The sequence below is a fragment of the Scyliorhinus canicula genome, chromosome 17 (genome assembly GCF_902713615.1).
Source record: "Scyliorhinus canicula chromosome 17, sScyCan1.1, whole genome shotgun sequence".
NCBI lineage: Eukaryota > Metazoa > Chordata > Chondrichthyes > Carcharhiniformes > Scyliorhinidae > Scyliorhinus > Scyliorhinus canicula.
The window spans coordinates 125,875,304-125,895,879 of NC_052162.1; the positions used below are offsets into that span (position 1 = coordinate 125,875,304).

At 48.7% G+C, this 20,576-nt stretch overlaps 1 pseudogene; it reads left to right on the forward strand.

The window, feature by feature from the left end:
- Nucleotides 1-20,576, forward strand: part of LOC119951192 — a 115,643-nt pseudogene that overhangs the window by 69,888 nt on the left and 25,179 nt on the right.

The window sequence follows — 20,576 nt, forward strand, 5'->3', positions numbered from 1 at the left end:
TATACCCATACCCGGGCTTCCCGCCGAAGCCCACAGCTGCACAGGGTCAAACCAGTCAAACCCCAGAGGACACTTCGGACAAATCCAGGCACCTCACAGCACAAAATGCTAGCGGGAGCTGCTGAACGTGTGACTTAGCTCTACATAGCCGCAACCGGAAGTCCCCTATTCATTCCCTCTACAATCGACATCCAGTGGTAGCAGTGTTTACCATAAACAAGATGCACTGCAGCAACTCGGCCAGGTTCCTTCAACAGCACCTTCCAAACCCTCAACCTCTGCTACTTGGCAGGAAAAGGGCAGTAAATGCCTGGGGGCACCACTGCCTGCAAGGTCCCCTCCAAGCCACACACCATCCTGACTTGGAACTATATCGCAAGACATCCCTCATCACAATGCAGAGAACATTATTGTCTGATGTTGCATTCCAGGTGTTTTTCACATTCAACAAACTCTTTCTTCCTCAGCAACCATATGCTGCTTTGTCCATTACCTCTTGTGGGAGGGTTTTTACAGTCCCAAAATAGGGAACCCTCCTTGACGATCTTTTTACAAAAACACCTCTAATTCATCATCAGACAATGAAGGTGCTCTGCATTGTGATGAGGCATGTCTAGTTCTATGCCCACCAAGAGTTAGGAAATCCCCTTAAATACTAACTACAGTCTTTAAAAGCTGTAACAGTCAATTATTTCCTGTACCAGTGATCTCGACTAACAGTATGCTGGACATAATTAACATTGGAAGGGATTGGAAGGCCAATGTTGGGCTGCCTCGGCCACCGCAAAACACCCGCGGGGGGAGCAGAAAATCCCACCCGCTGTGTCCATAGCTGGAAAATATAGATAGACACTGACCACTCGGTCCCGAGTTACTGACCATGATCCGATCATGGCCTCTGCCACCTCCGCCCAGACCCGGTTGGCATCTGTGGATGACAACCTCCTTCCCACCTCTCCTCCATGGCATCCAGTAAAAGCTTGAGCTCTGTATCCGTGAATCTCGGGGCCTGCTTTGGAATTGCACTAGTGCCACGTGGTGTGAGTGCTGCCACATTAGCATGTCCTAAATGGCTCCGACAGTCACGCCCCCATCAGGACCGGGGAACACCTCCCATTCAGTCCTGGTGTCTACACTTAGCCTCTCAAACAGAGAATTCTGCCCCTTGTTCTTTGCTTCCTGACTTGATTCTCTAAATTGGGGAATTGTGGTCCCTGTGACATCACACTGTCGGCTATGATGCTATTGTGACAGAGTTCCGTGTTGTCACGGTACCCACCATGTTTGTTTACGTCATCCCACATCACCCGTTTCCATAGTTACCCAGTTTAACTCGCTGTTGACAGAATCTTTCCCATTGATTTGGTGTTCTACCTGCCAATTGCTCAGACAGAAAACGATTGCTAAGAGTGAACATTATATCCAGGCGCTCAGAACAATGATCGTGACTACGTGGATTATATATTGTTGGGCAAATGGTAAAATACACGGAGCAGTTTGTTCTGTTTCTGTCGCAAAGATTGATGAAGTGACTACTGGAGAAATTGAAGAAATTATCCCCGGTGGAGATCAGGCACAACGTGTCAACGGTCAAAATACCTCAGCTGCTGTTGTGTCTGCAGAGGAGATCGAAGTTGGAACCGAGCAGCCGGAAGAGGAGCTGAACCTCCAGGCCCTCGTGTCAGAGATCAAAGGTCAGCTATTGTGGAGGAGGCTGATCCTGGTACCGAGTGGCCAGAATGACCAGCAGGATCTGGGAGTTTCCCTGGAGATCAGTGAAGGTGTGAGACACTGTCAAATAATCGAGTGGACAAGCAGCTCACCTGAACCAATGGTTGAATCTCTTACTCCAGCTGTTAATCTTCATGACATTGAACTGCAGGAAAATAGCGTCATTGGCAGTAGTGATGTGGAAGACAGATCTGCCGGTGAGGTCTCCTCTGTTGTCATCGGTCATCATCCAGAGGACCAAGTCTCACTGCTCAGCAACACTGAAGGAGCCACTGTAGACAATACCCCAGCTGGAGCCGTTGCAAATTTCATAGATGATGAAGAAATTGACAGTGTCGATCGAGAATCCTCGTCGGACACTGGGAGCTTCAGGTCCACCGGATTTTTATTCGTGCAATTCCCAAGCAGCAGTGAGAATGACTCACTGCTGAGCAACACTGAGGGAGCCGTAATGGACAATACCACAGCGAGAGGAATGGACGATAACATAGACCTGGAATTGCTGTTGGACTCAGAGACCTACAATTTCACCGGACATTTACGCTGCAGTTGCCAAGTGACACTGAGAGGGAGCAGTGTACTCGGAAACCATCACTGACACATTCTGTTGAGAGAATGCAGTCTTGGTTGGCTGGCAAATCAGCTCAAGTGAAGAAAGGACTGGAAAAAAGTCAAGTCGCTTCAGACACCAGGAACATCGTTGAACGCTCGGCAGTTCGCGTCAGACGTTGGAAGTTAGAAGTTGAAGAGAAGAACCGCAGGCGGCTGGGAAGAGGACCAAAGAATTAAACTCGTCAGAAGCCCAGACTGGAACGGGGGAAAAGCCCAACAGGGAAGTGAATTTTAACTTTTAATATTATTGTTTTATTGTATTTGTAGAGAACATATTGAAATATTGAACATTGAGAATAGTAATAGGTCGTGTTGTTTTGGATTTGGCGAGTTTCTCCCCAGTCTTGCCCACATGTCGAATTTGCTGCAGCCGCTGCCGATCAGTGCTGATCCACACAAACGTGGACCAAGCGGAATGGCACCCTGGGGGGGGGGGGGGGGGGGGGGGGCGCAGCAGAGACCCCTGGGAGGTCAGGTAAGTACAGGTGAATCCCTGGCCCTCCCCTGGAACGCGGGCACATTAGCACTGCCCAGCTGGCACCTTGGCACTGCCACCCTGCAGAAGCAGTTAAAGGGTGCCCCGAGTGTGAGAGTGGCACTGCCAAGGGTCAGGGAGCGAGGGGCCATGCCAATGAAATGAGGGTGGAGGGTAGTTTGAAGGGTGGAGGAGTGCAGGGCAGCTACATAGGGACTGATGGGTGGGGGTCACGGAAGGGAAGGGATGTTTTAAGGGGGCTTGGGGGGACCTAAGCAGGGGAGACCCCCAGCACCCCAGAGTGGGGTGTTGTCACATGGGGGGATTTGGGGTACTGTCCATGTGTGTGGGGGTTGACATTTCCCATGAGTGGGGGGTGTGGAGGACCCACAGCTCTCAGATCAGGGCACCCCTTTAAAATGGCAGCCCGATCTCGGAGTTCAGCTCCCCAGTGCTAAAAACATTCTGCACAGGATTCTCCGTCCGCCAGCCAGTCAATGGGGTTTCCCAGTGTGGGCAACCCCACGCCGTCGGGAACTGCCCGGGCACGGGAGCGCTTCCGGCATAACGGAGAATCCTTGCAACGGAGAATCCCACCCCCTAAGGGCAGGACTCTCTGGCTACGTCTGCCTGGCGACTGGAGCATAGAAAATAGAAGCAGGAGGAGGCCATTCAGCCTTTCGAGCCTGCTCCACCATTTATTATGATCATGGCTCATCATCAAGTTCAATACTCTGATCCCACCTTCCCCATATCCCTTTATCCCTTTAGTCCCAAGAGCTGTATCTGATTCCTCTTGAAATTACACAACTACCTTTTGGCTTCAACTAATTTTTGTGGCAGCGAATTCCACAGATTCACCGCTCTCTGTGTGAAGAAATTTCTCCTCACCTCAGTCCTAAAAGGTTTACCCCTTATCCTCAAACTCTGACCCCTAGTTCTGGACTCGCCCACCATTGGGAACATTCTTTCTGAATCTACCCTGTCTAATCCTGTTAGAATTAAATGCCAATGAATTTAATCCTAACCGATTTAGTCTCTCCTCATATGACAGTCCTGCCATCCCTGGATTCGGCCTGGTAAATCTTCGCCGCACTCTCTCCACAGCAAGAACATCTTTCCTCAGATAAGGACACCAAAACTGCTCACAATATTCCAGGTGTGGCCTCAGCAATGCCCTATACAACTGCAGCAAAACATCTCTATTCCAATACTTCAATCCTCTCGCTATGAAGGCCAACATACTATTTGCCTTCTTTACTGCCTTCTGTACCTGTGCGCTTACTTTCAGCGACTGATGCACGAGGACACCAAGTTCTCGCTGAGTATCCACCTCTCACAATTTACACCCATTCAAATAATAATCTGCTTGACTGTTTTTGCTGCCAAAGCTGTAAAAGGAGCATGGAGCTGAATCTGGAACTGAAAGGGGATTTAGACATGAAGGGAGGCAGACTGGTACCGAATGAGTATCTGCCTTTACCACAGAACTTGGTGTCCAAGGCATTGCTGCCTCATGGCACCGAGGACCCTGGTTCGATCCCAGCCCCGGGTCACTGTCCGTGTGGTGTTTGCACATTCTCGCAGTGACTGTGTGGGTCCCACCCCCACAACCCAAAAACAGATGTGCAGGGCAGTTGGATTGGCCGTGCTAAACTGTCCCTTAATTGTAAAAAAATAATTGGCTACTCGAAATTTATTTTAAAAAAGAACTTGGTGTCCAAGCCAGAGTGAAAAAGGAGGTAGTCGAGACACTGATGGGTTAAACGTTTACAGCGAGGTATTTGATAGGCTGAATTTACTGAAAATCGGTAAGTTACCAGAACCGGATGAGACAGATTTAAGGATATGGAGTTTATATTAACTACAAAGGAGAACACAGCAGGAGAACAGCAGAGGTTACAGAGATAGGGAGGGTCACAGGTGCTGAAGGAGGTTGCAGAATTCAGGAGTGTTGTAGGGGTAGACAATGTTACAGAGATAGAGAGGGTCACAGGTACTGAAGGAGGTTGCAGAATTCAGGAGTGTTGTCGGGATAGACAATGTTACAGAGATAGAGAGAGTCATCGGGGCTAAAATACCTTTTACACAGAGAGGGAAACCTATATGGATAGCAGAATGCAGGGGACAGAGGGAGGGCTGTGGGGGATGTAGGGTTATGCATGAAGGTCCCTCCTTCTCAATGTTGCCCCTCACCTGAGGTATGGTGATCCTCAGGTTAAATCACCACAAGTTAGCTCTCACCCTCTAAGGGGAAAGCAGCCTATGGTCATCTGCAACTATTGCAACTTACTTTACTGTAGGGGAAGGAACTATTACAGAGATAGGGAAGGTTGTTGGGGCTGTAGGATGTATGAAAGTTCAGGTGGGGTGTAACATCGATAGGAGGTTTCAAAGATAGGAAGCGTTGTGGGGATGGGAGGAAGTGACAGAGATAGAGAGTGTTGTAGGGGCTGGAGGGTGTTACAGAGATAGAGAGTGTTGTAGGGATGGGAGGAAGCTACAGAGATAGAGAGCGTTGATGGGGCTGGAGGATGTTACAGAGATAGAGAGTGTTGCAGGGGCTGGAGGATGTTACAGAGGTAGAGAGTGTTGTAGGGGCTGGAGGATGTTACAGAGATAGAGAGTGTTGTAGGGGCTGGAGGATGTTACAGAGATAGAGAGTGTTGTAGGGGGCTGGAGGATGTTACAGAGATAGAGAGTGTTGTAGGGGGCTGGAGGATGTTACAGAGATAGAGAGTGTTGTAGGGGCTGGAGGATGCCACAGAGATAGAGAGTGCTGTAGGGGCTGGAGGATGTTACAGAGATAGAGAGTGTTGTAGGGGCTGGAGGATGCTACAGAGATAGAGAGTGTTGTAGGGGCTGGAGGATGTTACAGAGATAGAGAGAGTTGTAGGGCTGGAGGAATGCTACAGAGATAGATAGTGTTGTAGGGGCTGGAGGATGTTACAGAGATAGAGAGTGTTGTAGGGGCTGGAGGATGTTACAGAGATAGAGAGTGTTGTAGGGGCTGGAGGATGTGACAGAGATAGATAGTGTTGTAGGGGCTGGAGGATGTTACAGAGATAGAGTGTGTTGTAGGGGTTGGAGGATGTTACAGAGTTAGAGAGAGTTGTAGGGATGGGAGGAAGCTACAGAGATAGAGAGTGTTGTAGGGGCTGGAGGATGTTACAGAGATAGAGAGTGTTGTAGGGGCTGGAGGATGTTACAGAGATAGAGAGTGTTGTAGGGGCTGGAGGATGTGACAGAGATAGATAGTGTTGTAGGGGCTGGAGGATGTTACAGAGATAGAGAGTGTTGTAGGGGCTGGAGGATGTTACAGAGATAGAGAGTGTTGTAGGGGCTGGAGGATGCTACAGAGATAGAGAGTGTTGTAGGGGCTGGAGGATGTGACAGAGATAGAGAGTGTTGTAGGTGCTGGAGGATGTTATAGAGACAGGTAGAATTGTACAGATGAGAAGGTAACAGGCATGGGGGGTATTAAGAGTCTCAACACAGTAACTGGGATGGAGAGAGTTTTATGGTTATATTGGGATTGTCAGACAAGGGAGCATTGAGGAGATACAGCAGTGATGGGTATTTTTAGAGGCCGGGGAAGATTACAGCACTGTGTGCATTGTGGGGGCATCGAGGATTTCACATAAAAAAAGAGGTTGGAGGGGTTTGAAGAGGTTCCAGGGATAAGGGAGGGTTGCAGGTGCTGTAGGGTTGCAGCATCTGGAGGAAATTGCTGTGATTTGATCTGCTATCTAAGAGTTGAGCTGACGGGTGTTATGGAGGATGGAGGGGATGTAGGAACTGTAGAATATTACAACGATAAACAGGGTTATACCTCTTAATGAGGTGAGAGAAATAGGGATAGTTGTGGGATTGGAGGATGTCACAGAGATAGGAAGGGTTGTGGGAGCTGGAGGATATCGGATGGAGTCTCTGAATGACAAACTCAGATCGGAAGGGGTGAAGGTTTAGTGTATCGTAAAGAGAACTGGAGGGTTCTAGTGGGAGGAAAATGTTAGATTGATGGGGAGCGTTGCAGAGATTGGAATTGGTAACAGAGACAGGGAGAGTTAGATGGTCTGGATGTACCAATACAGATCGGGCGAGGGGTTCTGCGGTTCCCCAGCCGTGTGGTTCTCGGCGACGCGCCATTCGCCGGCGGTGGGATTCTTTTTGTGGAAATATTTTATTGGGGGCATTTTCAAATATATACTTAACAAAGATGAAAAACAAAAAATTACTATGGCAACAGTGAACAGCCACAACATCCTTTCACCCCCCCCCCCCCCCCCCCCCCCAACCTGGTGCCACCCCGGGGCCTTCCCCCTCCCCCTTTTTTTAATAAACTTTTGATTGAGGTATTTCTTTGGCATTGTAACAGCAACAAAATAAACAATGTACATAAAAAGGAAAATATTAACGTAGTGCAAATACCACCTCCCTCTCCCATAGGTCCGACAATTACTCACCCCCCTAATCTTCGCTAGCCTAACCGCCCTCTTATGCTGACGATTAGTTCTCTGCGAAGAAGTCGACGAACGGTTGCCACCTCCGGGCGAACCCCAGCAGAGACCCTCTCATGGTGAACTTAATTTTCTCGAGGCAGAGGAAGCCAGCCATGTCCGAAAGCCAGGTCTCCGATTTCGGGGGCTTTGAGTCCCTCCATGCCAACAATATCCACCTCCGGGCTACCAGGGAAGGAAAGGCCAAAACATCCGCCTCTCTCTCCTCCTGGATTCCCGGATCCAGCGACACCCTGAAATCGCCACCTCTAGACTCATTGCCAGCCTCGTATTTAATACTGTGGACATGACGTCAGCAAACCCCTGCCAAAATCCCCTCAGCCTTGGACATGTCCAGAACATGTGGACATGGTTCACAGGCTTTCCCCCCCCCCCCCCCCCCCCCCCCCCCCCCCCCCCCCCCGCACATTTCACACACCTGTCTTCTACCTCAAAGAATCTGCTCATCCGGGCCACTGTCATATCAGCCCAATGAACAACCTTAAATTGGATCAGGCTGAGCCTGGCACATGTTGTGGTCGCATTGACCCTACTCAGCACGTCCGCCCAAAGGCTCTCCTCTAACTCTCCCCCCGGCTCCTCCTCCCACTTTTGCTTTGGCTCCTCGGTTTGCATCTCCTCCGATCCCGTCAGCTCTTTCTATATGTCCGAGACGCTCCCCTCTCCTGTCCATCCTCTAGAAACCACCTTATCCTGAATACCCTTAACAGCAGGAGTGGGAAGGTTGGTACCTGCTTCTGCAAAAAGTCCCGCACTTGCAGATATCGAAATACATTTTCCCCCGCCAATGCAAACTTCTCCTCCAGCGCCCTCATACTCAGGAAGCTTCCTTCTATAAACAAATCGCCTATCCTCCCAATCCCCGCTCTCCGCCAAATTCGGAACCCCCCGTCCATCCTCCTTGGAGCAAAGCGGTGATTATCTCAGATTGGGGACCATACCGATGCCCCCTCTGCTTCCACGTCTCCTCCACTGCCCCCAGACTCTCAAGGCCGCCACTGGGAGTACCGCGCCGGCAGGAATGGCAGAGGCGATGTTACCAACGCCCCCAGACTTGTGCCCTTGCAAGAAGCCGCCTCCATGCGCACTCACGCCGGCTCCCCCCCACCACCCACCTCCTCACCATGGCTATATTAGCCACCCAGTAGCAATTGCTGAAATTCGGCAGCGCCAGCCCACCATCCCCGCGACTCCACTCAAGCATTGCCCTCTTCACTTGCAGGGCCTTGCCGCCACACCCCCACACACACACACCCCACACACACACCCACACACACACACACAAAGCCCACAATAACTTTACTGACCCACTTAAAAAAGGACCGCGGGAGGAAGATGGGGAGGCATTGAAAAACGAATAGGAATCTTGGGAGGACCGTCTTTTTTACCGTTTAAACTCTGCCCGCCAGAGACAACGGGAGCACATCACATCTCTGGGAATCCTCCTCCATCTGATCCACCAGCCGGGCCAAATTCAATTTATGAAGCCTGTCGCAATCCCTCGCCACTTGGATACCTCGGTCCCTGAAACTGTCCCCGGCCACTCTGAACAGCAGATTCCCCCAGTCGCCTCTCCTGACTTCTCACCTGGACCACAAACATCTCGATCTTCCCCATATTGAGCTTATACCCCAAAACCGTCCTGGATGACCTGCATCAACTGCTCCGATGGTCGCAGCACCGCCACCCCAGGGGTCCGGTCCTCAGCCATGCTGTCTCCTGCTGCAGATTCAACACAGCTCTTGGCTAACTTTTTATTTCTGCCTTTTCATGCACTTCTGGTTCTTTGCTCCGTACACTAATACGTGGAAACGGTGCCCAATTGCCTCAACCTTCGAATTCACCGTTTAAAACCAAAAAAAAGTCCAGGGGATAGGTCCAAAGGTCCAACCGGAGCGGGAGCCACCAAATGTGCGACTTACTCCTTCATAGCCGCCACCGGAAGTCTCCCTCCATAGCCGCCACCGGAAGTCTCCCTCCATAGCCGCCACCGGAAGTCTCCCTCCATAGCCGCCACCGGAAGTCTCCCTCCATAGCCGCCACCGGAAGTCTCCCTCCATAGCCGCCACCGGAAGTCTCCCTCCATAGCCGCCACCGGAAGTCTCCCTCCATAGTCGCCACCGGAAGTCTCCCTCCATAGCCGCCATAGAAAGTCTCCCTCCATAGTCGCCACCGGAAGTCTCCTTCCATAGCCGCCACCGGAAGTCCAGGGTAGGTGAATTGGACACTCTACATTACCCCTTAATTGGAAAGAATGAATTGGGTACTCTAAATTTAAAAAATCACTCCTGTCTCTGCGTGGAATGGACCCACATTGGTCTTTGCTAATCTTTTCCTTTTCACATTCCTATAGGAGCTTTTCAAGTCAGTTTTTATGTTTCTCTCCAGTTTGCTGTCATATTCTATTTTCTCTTTTTCAGTTTCTTGGTCCTCCTTTGCTGAATTCCAAAACAAGTTCTCAATACTCAGGCTCACTACTATTTTGGCCACTTAATGAGTCTCCTCCATTATACAATGGAATCTTTAACATTTCTTGTTCGCCACGGTTTCATCACTTTTCCTGTTGGGTTTTTACTCCTTAAAGGAATCTATGTTTGTTGTATTTGTGTGAAATAAAAGTCGCCAAAGTCCCAGAGGACCAGAGTCTGCTTTGCTCTCTGAGAGAGAATGAGAGCTGACTGGTGGTGATTGAATCCGACGGTCACCACAACTCAAGCAAGGGGCAATGCTGAGAAGGTGAGGCCTTCATGGATAAGCTCAGCCGGTACGGGTGTTGAATCCCCTGATGTTGGAGTCGCTTTGCATTACAAACCAGCCAACTGAGCTAACTCTGCCTTGTGCAAACTCATTGGTGTTTCCGCAGGTTGGATAACATGGTGATGGCCTTCTCACACTGAGAGCAGGTGAATTGCCTCTCCCCAGTGTGAACTCGCTGGTGTGTCTGCAGCCTGGACAAATGAATGAATCCCTTCCCACACTGAGAGCAGGTGAATGGCTTCTCCCCAGTATGAACTCTTTGGTGTTTCCGCAGGCTAGATAATTGACTGAATCCCTTCCCACACAGAGAGCAGGTGAACGGCTTCTTCCAAGTGTGATCCGACCGGTGTATCTGTCGCTGGGATAAGTGAGTGAATCCCTTCCCACAAAGACAGTAGGTGAACAGCTTATCCCCAGTGTGAACGCAGGCCAGGTGGATCACTGAATCCCTTCCCACACTGAGAGTAGGTAAACGGCTTCTCCCCAGTGTGAACTCGCTGGTGTGTCTTTAGATGGGATAACTGAGTGAATCCCTTCCCACACTGAGCAGTTGAACGGCCTCTCCCCAGTGTGAACTAGCTGGTGTGTCTGTCGGCAGGATAACACAGTGAATCCCTTCCCACACTGAGCATAGGTGAACGGCCTCTCCCCTGTGTGACTGCATCGATGAATCTCAAGTTGAGATGGTGCATTGAAACCCTTCCCACAGTCCCCACATATCCACGGTTCCTCCATATTTTGTGTCGCCTTCTATCTCTCCAGGTCAAAAAATTAGTTGGAAGTCTCGTTCACCCGTGTCACTCCTCGCTGTGAATGGCGCAATGTTATTTCATTCGGGGGCGGCGGCAGAAGGGGGGGGGGGGGGGTCTCAGTGCTTTTCAAGTCACAATGATGTTTAAAATCTTTTGAGGCGGTCAGATCGGGCAAACATTTCTCCTTCCCTTCTAGACTCAAAGGCTGATGATAGTCAGATCCCAAGGAACCTGGTGACTGTCAGATCGAGACGTTACGTTTGAGATTTCTGTCTATAATTCCTCCTCTTCTCGTATCCTGTAAAAGGAGTTTACAAAAGGCATCAAAGTCAGTACAGGATAGAAATTCAGAACAGACAATTCTAGTTTCTGGAGAACATTCTTTCCTCTCTCATTCCCCAATACCGAGTCTCTAATGCCTATTTCTCCCTGTCTTCAGGGAGCGGCCTTGGAGGGGCAGAGTATGGGAGCAGTCAGTATAAAGACCTTTCCTCGGGGATTCACCGCCTAGTTTCCAGGGAGCGGACTGAGGGGTCCGGATTTTCGGAGCTGAAGAAAGAAACCTTTCCTTGGGGATTCACGGCCTACTCGCCAGGGTGTGGATTAGGAGCCGGAATTTTAATACCTTCCCCCGGGGATCTGCGGCCGAGTCTCCAGGCAACGGAATCGGAGCTGGAGAGCCGCCTGGTCCTCCAGCCAATCAGAGCGAATGAGGGGCGAGGCTGGAGGACTCAGACCTGGTCCTCCAGCCAATCAGAGTGAACAAGGGGCGGGACTGGAGGACTGAAAGCCGCCTGGTCCTCCAGCCAATCAGAGTGAATGAGGGGCGGGGTCTAACCTTATTGTGTTCCCTCCCCATCCTCCACTCACTCCACAAATATTTTGGGCATTAACTTCAGGTCCTGGGAAAGAATTTCCCGAACCAGAATCAGGGAGCTGACAACTAATCATCGGGGTTTGCGGCTCCACAGAGTATTTCCAAATCCTCCCACCCACCTCCTTAGTTTCGCTCGGGCTCTCCGAAACGAAGTCCCATTAATCTGAATGCGCATGCTCCAAACACCGACAACCGGTGATGCGCATGTGCAGAGAAGAGCCCACCCGCCGACTTCCTGCTGAGGGATTGACCAATAGAAATAGTGGGCCCACCGGAAGGACTCTGGTCCTTCAGCCAATCAGAGCTTTGTGTCATGCAGATTGAGCTTCACACAGATTAATAGTACCTTCTCTGTCCAACATCTGTGAGTAAAACACTTTCTTTTCTCCCCTTTTCCATTTCTTTTCTCATTCTCACCTTCAATTGGTCACTTGCAGCAACTGAAGGGAAAGGAAGTGAATCCAGGGAGGGTGCAGACTCTGCAAAGCTTGGCCCAGGTCTCTCTCTCTCTCTCTCTCTCTTCAAGACATTGACATCCTTTGCTCCCTCAGCTTGACATATTTATTTGTCTGGTTAAAAGGATGGTACCTTTTATTATTCACCGGACCCGAGAACATGAAGCTCACCTGTCTGCCACACCCAAGAACAAAACCACACAACCTCGTCCCAGACAGATGTGCCCTGTGGACCACCTTGAACTGAGTCAAGCTGCACCGAACACAGGAGGAGGTCGAGTTGACCCTGTACAGTCTCACTCCACACCCCCTCCACAGAAACCAGATCCAATTCCCCCTCCCACTTCCTCCTCACCTCACCCAGTGGAGCTTGCTGTGCAGACAGGATCTGACTGTAGATATCTGAAATCCTACCCTCACCCACTTCAGCAAGAGATAGAATCCTAATCATCAGAGTGGGCGGGGGAGCTAAAGGAAACGCCAAGATCGTCTTATGTAGGAAATCACGCATCTGAGAAAATTAGAGCTCGCGAGTTGTAATTTTTTCTACCAGTTCATCAAAACCAATAAATCTGCCGTTCACAAACATGTCACCAAACCTCTCCAGCCCTTCCCTCCAGGACCTCAATGGAAATCCGTAGGCACAAAGCGGTGAGTCCCACAGAGAGGGCCAAGAACAATATCTCATCCATCGTCGAGACTGAGTCCATGGCCACCATACACCCCAACAAAACAGACCAAACAACAAGCTGTAGTCACCGTCGACAAACCTTCCCTATCCCCGAGCTCCCCGCCTCTCATTAAAACCACAACCAAAAGCCCGAAGAACACCCCCAAACCCTTAGCTCAACAATCCTTAACCCCAAACAGAACCAACGCACTCAGCCCATTATCTAAAACCTAGACTATGTTAATGAGCTGCCATTACCCCCACCACTTCGCTCCCATTAACTACCTTCTTCAGCTCGCAGGGCAACTCTCTCCCGGGGTATATAAAACTGAGTAACCATGACCAGCAACCCCTTCTCCCCGCCTGCACCCAACTTTAAATAAAGGAACCCCCCCCCACAAAAACAGTACAATACAAACTGGTACAAGAAACCCCAACAAGACCCCAAAACCACAATCCCTGTCCAATAACAACAAGACCCCATATATAATACAAAATATACCCAGCCTGAGCTTCCTCACAAAAGCGTCGGCATCATCTAGCACCTCAAAAGTAGTGATCTTTTGAATTAAAACTCACTCGGAGGTGTGCAGGTAAACCGCCCCAAACCGAACTCCAAGTATGTAAAGTACAGCCTTGGCCTTGATAAATGCCGCCCTCTTTTTTGGCAGCTCCGCCCCCCCTGATGGGGCCTGATGGCATGGCTCTCCCATTTGTAGTTACGGTGATAATTCGCCCACCTCAGGACTCGTTCCTTATCCCGGTAACTGTGGAACCTAACGGTTATTGCCCGAGGTGGCTCTCCTGGGTGAGGTGTCTGACAGAGCGAGTGATGGGCCTGATCCACCTCGGGAGGGAACAACTGTCCCCCCTCCCCACCATCTTCCCAAACATCCTGGACGTGTATTCAGTCGGGTGCGGGCCCTCCAATCCCTCCGGCAGCCCCATAACACGAAGGGTTTGTCTCCTGGAACGATTCTCTAAGTCGCCTACTTTGGCAGAGATTTGTTATTATCAGCCAACAGACCATCTCAGCCTCTAAAGAGACAATCCGCTCGCTCTTCATCGAAAGAGCCGCCCCATGCCCTGCAACCCTTTACTGTTTCGTCCATTTTTGCCAATATCGATCGAATAGGGCTCCTCGATTGATATTGGGAGATCCTCGGAGATAGTCGGCTGTTGCTAAGATGCCCATGAGCATCTCAACTGACAACACTATAACTTTCGCTTCTGCAGCAGCCGCCGCTATTTTGTTTCCAATGAGCCTGGAAAAGAATCTGAATCGGATGACGATTCTTTGCTCGCTGGCTTCTTCAAACTTGGTTTCTTGGACATTAACACAGTATGGGAGCTTTATCCCATTGACAAATTTGAAATATCCCCAAACCCCCTCAAATACCGGGTGAAAACGGACAGCACCGTAGCATTGTGGATAGCACAAATGCTTCACAGCTCCAGGGTCCCAGTTTCGATTCCGGCTTTGGTCACTGGATCACTGTGCGGAGTCTGCACGTCCTCCCCGTGTGTGCGTGGGTTTCCTCCCACAGTCCAAAGATGTGCAGGTTAGGTGGATTGGCCATGATAAATTGCCATTGGTGTCCAAAATTGCCCTTAGTGTTGGGTGGGGTTACTGGGTTATGGGGGTAGGGTGGAGGTGTTGACCTTGGGTATGGTGCTCTTTCCAAGAGCTGGTGCAGACTCGATGGGCTGAATGGCCTCCATCTGAACTGTAAATTCTATGAAACTATGAAAACAAAGTCCCCGAATGAGAGCTGCCTCATATGCGGCCGCTCCTGACATGTCGCAACCGGAGACCCTGTCTGTTCTGAATTTCTGTCCTGCACTGACACTTGTGTCTTTTGTAAATTGTTTTTACAGGATATTAGAAAAGGAGGACTTACAGACAGAAATCTCAAACTAAACGTCTCGATCAGACTGAGTCACTTGATTCATCAGGGCCTGAACATCATCGGACTTTGAATCTAGAAGGAGAAATGTTTGCCTCGTCTGTCAGCTTGCGAAGATTTTAAACATCAGTGTGACTGGAAAAGCACCGAGACACACACACCCGAGTGAGAGTGTTCCAGAGCACTGACTGTGGAAAGAGCTTTAACCAGTTACACAGCCTGAAAAAACATCACACCATTCACAGCAGGAATAGACTGTTCTGTGTGTGAGCAAGGCGTGAACTGATTGTCCGACCTGGAGAGACATAAGGAGACCCAAAATATGGAGAAACGATGGGAATGTGGGGACTGTGGGAAGGGATTCAGAGTCCCATCTGCACTGGAGATTCATCGCCGCAGTCACACTGGGGAGAGACCATTCACCTGCTCTCGGTGTGAGAAGGGATTCACTCAGTATTCTGACCTGCAGACACACCAGCGAGTTCACACCGGGGAGAGGCCGTTCACCTGCTCTCAGTGTGAGAAGGGATTCAGTCAGTTATCCAGTTTGCGGACACATCAGCGAGTCCACACTGGAGAGAGACCGTTCAACTGCTCTCGGTGTGGGAAGGGATTCATTCAGTTGATCAGCCTGCAGATACATGAGCCAGTTCATACTGGTGAGTGGCCGTTCACCTGCTCTCAGTGTGGGAAGGGATTCATTTCCTCAACCAACCTGCAGATACACCAGCGAGTTCACACTGGGGAGAGGCCGTTTACCTGCTCTCAGTGTGGGAAGGGATTCATTTCCTCATCCAACCTGCAGATACACCAGCGAGTTCACACTGGGGAAAGGCCGTTTACCTGCTCTCCATGTGGGAAGGGATTCACTCAGTTATCCCACCTGCAGATACACCAGCGAGTTCACACAGGGGAAAAACCGTTCACCTGCTCTCAGTGTGAGAAGGGATTCACTCAGTTGATCAGCCTGCAGATACACCAGCGAACTCACAGTGGGGAGAGGTCGTTCACCTGCTCTCAGTGTGGGAAGGGATTCACTCGGTTAGACAACCTGCAGTCGCACCAGCGGGTTCACACTGGGGAGAGGCCGTTCACCTGCTCTCAGTGTGAGAAGAGATTCACTCGCTTATCCCACCTGCAGAGACACCAGCGAGTTCACACTGGGGAGAAGCCATTCACTTGCTCTCAGTGTGGGAAGACATTCACTCATATGTCCAGCCTGCAGACACACCAGCGCGTTCACACTGGGGAGAGGCCATTCACCTGTTCTCAGTGTGGGAATAGATTCACTTTGTTATCCAACCTGCGGGCACACCGTCGGGTTCACACTGGGGAGAGGCCATTCGCCTGCTCTCAGTGTGAAAAGGGATTCACTCGGTTATCCAACCTACAGAGACACCAGCGAGTTCACACTGGGGAGAAGCCATTCACCTGCTCTCCATGTGGGAAGGGATTCACTCAGTTATCCCATTTGCAGGCACATCAGCGAGTTCACACTGGGGAGAGTTTGTTCACCTGTTGTGAATGTGGGAAGGGATTCCGTGATTCATCGCACCTGCTGAGACACGAACAAGTTCACAAGTGATTACAGGGGTTAGATTTTGTTGTGATTGTTTATGCTCTGTATTACATCCAGGACTGCATTTTGGTCATTCTGACAGTTGGTCAATGGGGATGGTTGGAGTGATTCTTCTGCTGGACTGGCCGGTGTCACGACTTTGACTCCAGTGGGCTGACGTTCTTTGAGCCTTGTTGTGAATACCTGGTTTCACATTTCACAAGGATCAGAGATTGAAAGTTAGTTTGGAAGTTGGAAGATGTTTCCTTCCCATTTCTGTTTGGATCCCTATAAAGCATGCCACCTTGCCATGGAGATGGGCAATGGAGGTACATGGTTCTTTTGTTTAATTTATCTCTGTGTTTCTTGCAGAAGAAAATTATCAAGGTATAGGGCAGGTTATCTGACATGGACTGAGAAACAACATTAAATGGTGTGATGGGAGATGGGCAATAGCTAATATTTCTGGGGATTGGTTAGCTCAGTTGGCTGGATGGCTGGTTTGTGATACTGAGCGACACCAACAGCGTGGGTTCACCTGCCGTACCGGCTGAGGTCATCCATGAAGGCCCTGCCCCCTCAACATTGCCCCTCGAGTGAGGTGTGGTGACCGTCAGATTAAATCAGCACCAGTCAGCTCTCTCTCTCTCACGCAAAGGGGAATGCTCTGATGGAATTCTGACAATGTACCAGTCAGTAACAAGGTTAAGATACGGGAGTTATGTATACACAAGACCCAAGGACGGTCGATGAGGGGATCTGGAAGACATCATGAGTTCGTGACTAACCCCCTAGCTGTCCATGAGCTGATCACGCAGTTCCCTGCTGCCCAGTAACCACTTTCATTGGATCTACCAGTCAATATGTGTCATCTATAATCATTGTGATTGGATTGTGTCCGGCTGAGTTGGGCTGACTAACTATTTGAAATTGTATAAATGATGATGATTCCCTTTATTCAGTGGAGATGTATCTGCTTTTACCCAGAGGCTTACTCCCCGCCGGTGTTACAACAATAAACTGTTTGATGTTTGAAGCAGATCTGAATGTCGAGGGATTCTTTTGGATTCATTCCCGCTCACAGGAACATAACCTACTTTTGTATTCAATTCCCCCACAATAAACAATAACATTCTATTAGCTTTCCTAATTACTTGCTGTACCTGTATACTAGCCTTTTGTGATTCATGCTCTTGGGCACCCAGATCCCTCTGAGTCTCAGAGCTCTGCAATCTCTCACCATTTAGATAATAAGCTTTTTTATTCTTCTGGCCAACACGGACAATTTCACATTTTCCTACGTTATTCTCCATTTGGCAGATCTTTTCCCACTCACTTAACCTATCTATATCCCTTTGTAATCTCCTTATGTCCTCTTCACAATTTACTTTCCTCCCTGTGGGGGCAGCACAAGTGGATAGCACTGTGGCTTCACAGCGCCAGGGTCCCAGGTTCGACTCCCCGCTGGGTCACTGTCTGTGCGGAGTCTGCATGTTCTCCCCATGTCTGCGTGGGTTTCCTCCGGGTACTCTGGTTTCCTCCCACAGTCCAAAGACATGGTGGTTAGGTGGATTGGCCATGATAAATTGCCCTTAGTGACCAAAGAAAGGTTAGATGTGGTTATTGGGATAGGGTAGAAGTGAAGGCTTAAGTGCGTTGGTGCAGACTTGATTGGCCGAATGGCCTCCTGCACTGTGTGTTCTATCTTTGTATCAGAGAAGCAGGCCATTCAGCTCATCAAACCTACTCTCCCATTCAGTACAATCACTCACTTCATTGCCTTTTTCCCCACACTATCCCCATCTCCTTTTGAAATGAAATGAAAATCACTTATTGTCACAAGTAGGCTTCAATGAAGTTACTGTGAAAAGCCCCTAGTCGCCACATTCTGGCACCTGTTCCGGGAGGCTGTTATGGGAATCGAACCGTGCTGCTGGCCTGACTTGGTCTGCTTTTAAAGCCAGCGATTTAGCCCAGTGTGCTAAACCAGCCCCTTGTGTTATTGGGATTTAGAAATCTGTCAGTCGCTGCTTTAAACACACTCAGTGACTGAGCTCCCACAGCCCTCTGGGGTAGAGAATTCCAAAGATTCACAACCCTCTGAGTAAAGAAATGTCTCCTCCGAGACCCGTCCTAAGTGGCTTCTCCCTTATTTTGACATTGTGTCCCCTGGTTCCAGACTCTCCAACCAGGGGAAACATCTCACCTGCACCAACCCTGTCTATTCCTTTATGGATTTTGTAAGTTTCAATGAGATCACTTCTCATTATTTGAAACTCTAGAGAACACAGGTCAGGTTTCCCCAATCTCTCCTCAAAGGGCAGCCCTGCCATCCCCGGAACAAGTCTGGTGAATGTTTGTTGCGCTCCCACTCTGCCGATCAGGGCAGTAAAACTGTACACAGTCCTCCAGCTGCGGTCTAACCAAGGTTCTGCACAACAGGTACATTCTGGTCGGTCTCACCACTTTGCTTCCAGTGGGGCTGATGCTCATTGAGCTTTGGAGTGGACGTTGCTGCTGAAATGGTCTACAAGAGATAATGAAGGACATTTATTTTGTCCTGGATAGTATGGGGGAGGCGGTGACCTCGTGGTATTGTTGCTGGATTAGTAATCCAGAGACCCAGGGTAATGCTCTGGGGTCCCAGGTTCAAATCCCGTCAGGGCAGATGGTGAAATTTGAATTCAATAAAAATTTGGAATTAAAAGCCTAATGATGACCATGAAACCATTTTGAACCCATCTGGTTCACTGATGTCCCTCAGGGAAGGAAATCTGCCCATCCTTACCCAGTCTGGCCCACATGTGACTCCAGACCCACACACATGCGGTTGACTCTTAACTGCCCCCCACTGAAATGTCCCGAGCAAGTTTAAGGGCAATTATGAATGGGCAACAAATTCTGGCCCAGCCAGCGATACCCACATCCCAAGAAATAATATTTTATCCACCACGACAGGTAGATCTAAAATAAATACATTTGTCTCTTGTGCCATATTGTCTTAGGCCAAAGTAGGTTTAATTTTATGGTTTTACCACAGGACTAATGCTGAATGAAAATCTCTGTTACATTTTATTGCAGGATTTCTTGTAGTTTAATTCTGTCAATGCTGGTCAATGCTGGAGAAATTCTGTGTCTTAAATTGTGTTCACTTTTAAACTAGCAGCAAAGTAGTCACTTTCCTTCAAATTCTACAACAGATTTTCTCCATTGGTGTGGGTTTTATTCTCAGTTTCTGTAATGGTGTTGTGGTTATGTCATTTCTGTGACTTTTATTTCTTAGGAACATGTAATTTATGAATAGAAAATTGTATTTTGTAATGTGTGTCTTGTTCCTTAAATTTTCACACACCAATCAGCTTTATGGATTTATTTTCTGTGTTCAGTAGGAATTGCTGTATTAGTTTAGGTTTGTGTATCTTGTGTAATTTCAGTTATTTGTATTTAAGTAACTTGCTTTAGTCATCAGCAGTCACTAAGAAGTTACACATGACACCTGAAGATGTATCATCTCAGCATGGTGGCACAATGGTTGTTGTATCTTAGGATTTGAATCCAGTTTTGTTTAATTTACAGTTGCCGGTTGTTGTTGAGACATTGCTGAAACTCAGTAGAAATTCAAGTTAAAAACTTGTCAGGTGCAAATAAGAATTGTTTTATTGAAGTTCATTGGTTACAACTTGAAAATGATTTAAAAGGTAGTTTGTAGACAATTTGATTTTCTTCAAAGAATCACAGGAATTATCTTCTGAGACAATAGCCTGAACACAACTTTAAAAGTCAAAGGCTGAAGTCAAAGTATGAAAATGAAATAGGAATACAGAACTCTTTTCTAATTCTCTTCCTTTACTTTCTCTCTCTCTCTCTTTCTGTCTTGTTCTCTTTGTCTCTTTCCTGTCTCTTTCTCTCTGTCTCTTTCTGTCTTTCTTTCTTCTTGTCTTCTTGTCTTTCTGTCTTTCTGTCTACTTGTCTAAAATGGTGGCCAAATCATCCATGGATATACTCTTTCATATCTGTCTTAAGCGATCCGATCACACCCCAATATAATCCTAATTGGTTTAAGCTATATTCAAAACACATTTGATTTAATAACAAGCCATCCATCCTCCCAATGCAACGCCACTTCCAATTGTTGCTTATCTGCAACAATTGAGACGTTAGTCATCTCATCATGCTATTATTCCGAAAATATAAATGAAACTGTATTTTGACACAGTCTAAAATGTTTCAGCTTGCATACGTTATGGAATGTGGTTCAGGCT